The sequence below is a fragment of the Monopterus albus genome, unplaced genomic scaffold (genome assembly GCF_001952655.1).
Source record: "Monopterus albus unplaced genomic scaffold, M_albus_1.0 scaffold99.1, whole genome shotgun sequence".
Taxonomy (NCBI): domain Eukaryota; kingdom Metazoa; phylum Chordata; class Actinopteri; order Synbranchiformes; family Synbranchidae; genus Monopterus; species Monopterus albus.
Window position 1 is genome coordinate 3,602,643 of NW_018127979.1, and position 9,321 is coordinate 3,611,963.

General features: G+C 38.1%; 1 long non-coding RNA gene across 1 annotated transcript in view; it reads right to left on the bottom strand.

Moving 5' to 3' along the window:
• The window catches only part of LOC109965502 (uncharacterized), a 12,979-nt gene extending 3,658 nt beyond the window's left edge, over positions 1-9,321 (bottom strand). Inside the window, exons 1-3 of the long non-coding RNA XR_002275657.1 lie at positions 9,265-9,321; positions 8,236-8,321; positions 4,405-4,508 (exon numbers count right to left, since the gene is read on the bottom strand). This is a non-coding gene — a long non-coding RNA (uncharacterized LOC109965502). The remainder of the gene's footprint in view (positions 1-4,404; positions 4,509-8,235; positions 8,322-9,264) is intronic.

Here is a 9,321-nt window from a genome sequence, read left to right on the forward strand (position 1 = left end):
TTCCCCTGAATGGAAAGACAAGGAGATGAATGGAATGACCATGCTGTGACATTAGCAAGAAGAGAGTGGTGAATGGCAAGCAGTGGTGGTTTAAGAGCCACCTACAGTGTGGCTCTTCTGTTTTCTCACAGACACTTAGGACAGAATCCAGACCCCATGAGTCCTCACATTGTGAGTGTGTGAAAAATTTTCAATCCCCACAATGTGAGTAATACCATCAATACAATCAATCAGTATAGGGCAAATCATCAGTCATCTGCCAGTCAGTACGCAGGTAAATCAATCAGTCAATAACATAAGCAACAGCACCGAGCCCTGATGACCCAGACCAGACTGGGAACTGGATGCTATAATGGTGGGTGACTGATGGGCTGTTACTGTAAATGACAACTGTTTCTTCATGCTCAGCTGAGATGTAAAGAGCAGAGCAGGCATTACTCTACTCTGCATTTTCCCCACTGTCTACAAATCCCATGAAAACACTAAAAGGAAAAATGTGTTACTCCATTTTCTCATGCTCTTGCCAACCTTATCTTATAACATTCTTATAAACAGAGATTGATATTTGATTCTATAATTTCTTCTCTATAGCAGTTGTTTCCTTCACCCCCATTCTGTGTTGTTCATCTGTTCTGGAGTTGAAGCAGTGAACTAAATCAAGTCAGAAGTACTTATAATCCAACATCTCCCTGCATATTTCCAAGCATACAATACATTTAGCGACGCATTCCACACATATTTACCTAATGGTGCACACACAAATGGAACATATACCGTTAAATGCCCAATGCAGCCGTTACACACTTTGACATACAGTACATACAGTGGAGAACCACACACCTGCAAGTGGTACTGTAAAGACACACACACAGACACACACACATAGAGTGAATGCCTGCACAAGCATAATACTCACTGACCTAATCCATAATTTACACCTTTCTGCCAGGCTATTCTCTGCACTGGCGCCAGCAGGGAACACCAGCTACTGGAAGAATAGACAAGTGGGAACACTGCGTCCTTCTGATATGGACACTTTACATGGATACGTGCACACAACACACATTCACGCACACAAAGTGAACTTCCTAGATTTGATTTATTTATTTATTTTTGTCTCACCTGCACCCTAAAGAGTTGACTAGACCCTCACCCTTGCATTTCTTAAACACAGGGCTGTTTTCTGTTTTCAGCGCCAGTTGTTTGTATTCTCTAAGAGCTCATGCACATGTTAATGAATTGGTAATGTTATGGCAATAAATGAAGGATGACTAGTGGTCATTCACAGACTAGATGTCCTGAGGGCAAAGTGTGACATCAGCCTCTAAGCGTCTCCACATAAAACATGTACACATCTCAGTGAAACACAACTATACTGTACGTGCTACTGTGCATACACCCAGTCATGTACCTGGACTGGTCAGGTGGCTCAAACACTGCAGTATGTTTTCTGACTTATCCCAACCAATGCTGAGTGCACACATCGGAATCAAATATAAAATAAACTGGTGCCTCTGATAAACTAGGTGCTTTCATAATGTGCGCAAACACTCAAAAAGAAAATAAAATCAATACCTTTTCCGTGCCTTTTTAAAAGCAGCCAAAACAGAGTCAGTAAATAGCCTGTATTTCTAGAACCACTTTGCCCATGTTGTTGGATGAGAGAGAGGGTGCAATATTTTAAAAAGGAGGAGCTGAAAATTGGGAGAGATGTTGTTGGTCATAGAAGACCTGCATATATGTGAGAGGTCTTTCCTGGAAATTTCACTGAATAGTTGTGTTGATGCGGGGATTTCAGAGAAATTGGCGTGGTACCTTTTAGAGACATATACCTCAAACCTGGCAAACATGGGATTCACGTAGAAAAACAAAGACTGTCTGCCTGTTCTTCTCATTCTTTCAGTGCTGTTATCCCAAGTGCCAAACATGTGGCAGAGTCCTACTATTTCAAATGTCAATACTTCTGCCTACACTTTGGCTGAAGTGATAAACACAGTATTATACTTCGTAGTATTTGATCATTTAACAGTCTGTCTGTTCTTTATATGATTAGACCACTGCTGACTATTAACTAGCAGAAACCAAAACACACCAGACCATTCATTACTGAGTCCCCCCCCACACACACTTCCTTCATCCTTTCCTTTTTATTTGATCCATTAGGTCTGCTAATCCTGCATAAAACTGTCTGTAATGCAGCTAACTGAAAAGTATTCTGGGACACAGAGTTGTTCACATCTCTTCAACAAACTCATAATAATCCTGTTCCAGACAACACCCCAAATTACTGAAGCAAGGAACCAAAAGAGAAGTGTCTATCTTTCCATAATTCAACTCAGAACCAAAAAAGAAGTGTCTATCTTTCCATAATTCAACAGTGACAGTGAACATACATAGGCAACAGCTTCTCTGCCACTGTTTCAGAGATAATATCAGACACATCAGGATCACGACTACCAAGACTGTACAACTCTTGGTTTGATGTATCACCAGTGAAAATGATGATGTTGGAACAACAGTGAGAAATGTTTAAAAGGGGGTCATGTGATGGAGTCAGTAACATAAAATCCTTGCAGATGAATAAAAACTGCAGCTCTGTAGCACAGACGTACTTGATGTTTGAGTGTCTGTTAACACTAAAACCCATGTGCATCACCATTGGTATGCATGCTGATTTGTGTACGTATGATCACATGCTAATCCATGGACAGTGTGAAAAGAAACACATTTATTGAACAATATTCCAAAAAACAGCATTTCCATAATTATTGCTGTCCCAAACCCAAACTCATATGTAGAAAATCTGCAGCAAGCGACCTTGAAACCTTCCTTCTAACATGCTCAGTGTCACACTGGTGCCTGAAATGAATGAAAATAATATTTTATTTTAAAATTTTACAGAAGTAATTGGCTCCCTTTATCGCTGAAACAAAATTATAGATATACAAACAAAAGAATGTATTAACTTTAGCAATTGATATGTTTGTGTTGTCAGATTAGAGATAAAATGCAAATGAATCATCCACATCTGACATATGGATAAATTTGATATTCCTCGCTCTCAAGAACCCACGGCAATACATAGAGCTAAACTGCTCCTGTTCATTTTCCTAATTCAGTATCTCACAAACCATCTCAATGAAGAACAAACAATGCTACAGTAAAAGCATTAAATGAGTTTTTATCTCCAGTCTTGACATAACTGTGTGTAGGTACACTGGTGCAGAGAATCTAGTTGAACCCAAGAGCTGCAGTTTCCTTCCAGAAAAAGGAAAATAAAGAGGAAAAGAGAAGCAGCGTCACTGTATGATCAGACTTTCTGCATATGACTCTGACAGAACAAGAGAGAGGGCAGATTGTGTGTCTGATACTAGGACAATGAGCACAGCGAACAAAGGGGAGCAGGTAATGATGAGATGACGTCCTACAGGAAGCAATGGTTTTCTGGATTTTTCTTCCAAGGAGCCATGTTTTTAGAAGACTTAAATTTTTGGATCAGAACTACTGACGATTTGGATCAGAATATTTTTATACTGAATATGACTACTACTGGAATCCATTGCGACATGAACTCAAGATGATGATCAAAACTCCAGCCATTCCATTCTCCATGAAGGAGCAAACTCTATAAAGCCACCCTTTGTTCCTATCCACTTGTTAAGTGGTGACGTAAAATTCTGTTTTCAGGTCCAAACTTCGGTTCATTGTCCTCCTCTCCTGATGTCACGGTGTTGTTTTCCCCATAGTATCAATAGATCTGAATCATAAAAAACAGGTCAGCTGTCATTTTACCACTTTCCTTGCAAAGGGAAGGAGAAAAAGAAATGGCTACAGTTGATTACATAAGCTACAGTCTTCTTAAATTAATAAAAATAAAGCTTCTAAAATTAGAAAAGTTAATTAAAAGCTTGTAATGTAACGTTAGCTAGCTAGTTAGCATGAAGTTAATGTAAACATTATATAGTGACACATTTTACACTGATGAAAGTAATAGTAAAAATGGCAAACTATTACAAATTAATTAGACATTTAACTTGATGTATATAATGAAATATACAGCTTTATATTGGAATAAATTTACTATGACAAGTAATAAAGATTGACTATTATGCCACCAGGCAGAACGGCAACACTGTCTATTTGAATCTTAAGAATGTAGTCAGGTTTTTTGCTCTCTGTGATGCCTCATTAAATAATAATAATAATCAAAAGATGTTATTTTGTAGAGGGTGACAGGTTCCGCCATTTGAGTTCGGGGGAGTTTGGACCCAGAAATGCAATGTTATATCACACTTAACAAGCGGATAGGACAGAATGTTTTAAATGAAGATCATTGCTCACACTGGGCGAATGAAAAACACTGCTATTAAGAGTGGAGAGCAGCAAGGCATGACATACACTCACCACATCCCTACATGTGAACAGGGCTTCCAGTGAGCCCCCCTGCCCCCCTCACTGTTTTAGATGGCGGCCCCTGCACCGAATGGAGAAAAGTTGAGATGTCCCCTCTGGAAAATAAAGGAGGGAGTGAGAGTAACAACCAGGCTCATTAGAATCAAAGGGAAAGAAGGGAATAGGGAGTCATCTGGGTATCTGGGTACAAGAGAGCAGTATAATAATTCACATTGTTGGAGCAACAGACTGTGACGTTAGCAGCTGAAGACATTTAGTTAACCTGAGGATTGTGAAGTGGGCACACAGTGTGCCTTCACATCTATAAAGGTGGTTTCTTATGAATGATGTGTCCTGAGCTGTTTTGAAAGTGGAACACTTTGTACTTTGCTTAATCTTGTGCTTCATGCGCCACTGACAGTGGCATTCACACGGAGTGATGCAGTCCAGGATAAATCTAAAGCCATGTGGAGAAACGTTTTTTGAATGTAGGATGAACAATCTACATTCTGGGATACATTATGCAGTTACACATGAACTATAAAGGAGAGCATTTACAGTGATTACATATCTCTTACCTCATATGTAACCTGCTTTATACTAAAATGACTTCCAGGTGAAACCAATGTAAGGAGGGAACAACTGCACAGTAAAGGCTACAGTGGCAACATCTGTAGCTCAGTTACTGTCAGGACAGCTGACGGCCTGAATGCTTCCTGCTGGTTCACTGCTCAGCCTGTAGACATGATGTTGGTAACAGCAGAGAGGGAGAGAGTGTGTGCACACATGTGTGTGTATGTGTCATGGCTGTTCTTCATCAGTCACATTGCTAATATCAGTGCTGAAAGAAGCACTCAGATCCTTTACTTAAGTAAAAGCAGCAATACAACAGTGTAAAAATAAAGTTATGCATTCAAAATCTTACTTAAGTAAAAGTACAAAAATATTAGCATCAAAACATACTTACAGTACTAAAAGTAAAAGTAGTCATTATGCAGAATGGCACATTTTACATTCCTATATATCCTATTACTATATTATAATTACTGATGCATTATTGTGTACATCACATTTAATGTTGCAGCTGGTAAAGGGGCCACTAGTTTTAACTAGCTTATATTCATTTAATTTGAATTACTGCTGAACAGCTTGTGAATTTTACACCACTGATCAATGAGGTCTTATAATTATACAGTTAGTTTTGTATTAATTTGGTTCTCAAAAGTAACTAGTAAATAAAGTTATAAAATAAATGTAGTGAAGTAAAAAGTACATTATTTGCCTCAAAAAAAGTCAGAGTATGAAGTAACACAAAATGAAAATACTCAAAGTACAGATGACTCAAACTTCTACTTAAGTACAGTACTTGAGTACATGTACTCAGTTACTTTCCACCACTGGTTACAGTTTTTCTGAATTGCTAAAACAATAAACCCCATTCTCTGAACCAAATTCTCAATAGCCTAAACCAATTTATCGAATAAATTACTCTTTCTGCAAAACCTTAAACCAGTTTAGGCAGTTAGACACTGTTAGCAAATCTCATGCACTCTTTATGCTAAACTCTAAACACATTCTCACTCACTAAAACACAATTCGCACTGTGATGAACTTGTGTTGCAAAACACTAAACAGAGGACAGCAGAACTTACACACAACTTAAACAGTTGTCATCGTTTACACACAACGATTCAAGATTGGTCACACTTGTTTCTAATTATGTGATGAGAAGGTACAAATCATAAGCCAGTTCAAAGTGCACAGATGACACGGGTACATCCATCAACTATGGATAACAATATGACAGGTAGATGAAAATGAGGTGTTGGACAAAAAGGACGAGGAAGAGTAAGACCTTCCACCATACAGCACTTTCCTCAAACCAACAAAAGAGTTTTGCTCTGCATGGCGGTGAAAAGTCTATGACCAAAACCCATATACCAGGTAAAGTCTCTTACAGCCAATGGAACTGGCCTGTGGTGACATAGACGTGCAGTCTTGTCAAGGCTGGATCCGCCACACCAGAGGGTTTTTTGCCCGTTGCCTGGCAAAAGACAACATTGCCTGCGACACAGATTAAGCCATCGGGCAAGGCACAGCTGAAAGACATGATCCTGAGGCAGAATAATCTTTCTGATGTGTTTTTCTTCTTCCTCTTCTTTTTTGATCGTAACATGGTTTTTGGTAAATTCACTATACAATAAACTTTTTTTTGTTGTAACTACATGTCCTGGATGCTGTGTTTTCATTTTTTGGTGTAGTGACTAATGAATGATCTACAATGTGTATATGATTGACTCATTTGTGTATGATCTGAAAGTACTGTTTGATTTTGAGTGCTGGTGAAATGGTTTTGAAGCAATTGCTTGATTTTGCCAGACGAGTCAGAGGTTTTGTGAATTTAGGTTGAGTATTTGGATTTGTGTTTAAGGTTTTGAGAAAATGAGTGGTGGTTTCAGGAAACGTGTTTTAGCAATTCAGAAAAACTGTAATATAATCATTGTTCCTTTGGCCACATTTTACAAACACAACTGCACTTGTGCACCTCATTTATATGTGCAGCCGATGCTTGGTGGCTGTATATCTACATAATAACCTTTGATTGATTCTACCTTTCTCTGAGAGCCTGCATTTTAAAGATCAGCATAGCCAATCTCACCCCACATACGCTGCTATTAACATGCATGTTTGTAATAAATGCTGTTAAACACAGTATTTATGGTCAGTGACATTTCATACTTTTTCGGCTGTGTTACAATACAAAGAGAAACACCCTCCTGTACATCCTGAATGGAGGTTAATGGGTCGGCTCCCTTTTCTCCTTCTTTCCCTCTCTCTCACTGATAGACAAAAAAGTTAGTTTTGCATGTGTGAAGACAAAAAATGTAATAAATTGCTCTAAATAAATTTTAATTAAACTCCCAGGTAATTACTAACATTTTTTGATATACACAAGAATATTTCACACACAAAAGACACAAAAAAGAGTGTAAAAAGAGCCACATGTGAGACGTTCTGTCATAGCCAGTGACATACAAATACTGGCTGGAATGACAGCAGATTGTCTCTGGCTGCTGAAACAGGTCTCAGAGTGTAAAGGACAAATCCTATTGAGTACCAGTTTTTTACTGCAGTGAAGGCATAGCACATGATAATCATCATGAGTTTATATCTCTTGCGTGACTGGTTGTGACTGGCAATTCTTATATGCTGCATCAATCATTTCAGTGTGATCAAGCTGGTAAGGCCCTTAATCATTAAATTATTAAGGATTTCTAAAAAATACATGTGTTTACTAGTTTGTAGTATGTCTCAAATGTCAAGATTTTTTTTTTTTTGTTCAACATGGTTTTCTCTCTTATCAATCCCATATAATGAGTCTGTGTGCCTGTGTGTGCTCCTGCATGAGAGCATGTACTGCATGTAAGCTTGTGTTTATGCATGTATGACATTAAATTCATTAAATTCAGCCCTGTAACCATACATCTGTCTACAGAGCCAGAGGAAGCTCACATGTCAAGAGTGATACATGCAGTTTAAAGAAGGCCACTTTCGGTCCTTTCAAAATATCAACAAACTGAAAACAAATTACAGACCTGCTACAGTATGGTTGTGACTGTGTGTGATAGCATGGCTGCATGTGTGTACGCATGTGTGCCATTCACAGATCAGCCAGATAAGGTCTGTGTAAGTTAGGTTACAACAAAAACAAATGGTACCATCAGTGTAAAGCATCATAGAGTTCCATTTTCTATTCAATTAAAGTTATACTTGTGATAATATTATACATTATATTTGTGCAACTGTCACAGTGGTTGTGCTTTCAAGTGTTTGTGTGTTTACCTGAGTATGATGGCTGTCCATGTGTCTGTGCACAGAGGTGGAGCTGGAGGAGTTTGACTTGCTGTGACTTGCATCCTCCAGCGACCCTGAACACACAATATCAAAAGCATGTTACAAGGCACAGGCATCTCATTGGAAGGCTTCCTGCACACAGAGTGCTGAAAGTGCTCTAGAGCAGACTTTTTAAAAGGCCCTAAACTTAACATATTCATAACAAAATGTTGGTTCACAGAAATCTGTGGTATGAATAAAAAAAAAAGTCACTGAATTCAAAAAAGTTAAACGCACAGAGACACAAAGAGATACAGAAATGTGTTATGTGAAATAACCACAGCTGTTCTAACTTTGGCAGAAAATTGTGAGTTCACACTGAGCCCCATACTTTTAGTAAAATGCTGCTTGAGAAATTAGTTTTTGGGTTTTTAAAAGTTGGATTGTCAGTGTTTTACACCGATGGAACCATCTCACTATAAGATAATGAGCAAGTTATATTCAGTTATACCACAGTAAATTTTAATCTTGTTCTGAAGATAATTTTTGTTTATGTATTTTTACCACAAGCAGAATTCACTGAATGATAGTACAGATGTTTACTGTAACAAAGCAAATCCAGGTTCTCTCATTACCCTCTTTATACAGTGATTATGCAACTTGAGATAAATTTCTGTTCAATGTTAAACATCTACGGTAAAACTGTAATGGATACACCTGTTAACCCTGCAAAGTGAACCTTGTATTATGTGTCCAGATGTAGTAAAGATGATCACAGCTTTGTTCTTTAATGAAATACTTACTCACATATATTGATACAGACTGTATTAATGTCTTTGTGGGGTCCTTGATCTCTGTAAAGATGTTCAAAATGAACTCAGCCTGGAATGACTATTCATTTGCACCTGTACATGTGTGCGCTCTTGGATTATCTTATTCTATATCTGTAATATTTACTTTTTTCAATGGTTAAAGGACATGTTTGTATCATCAGTAATTATTAATTCTAACAGTAAAAACTCAATAGATGGCTGTTACCGTTGGATATCTGGTTGCCGTTCTCTATGGGGGCGGGGCTTGAGGAGTGAGGAGAGG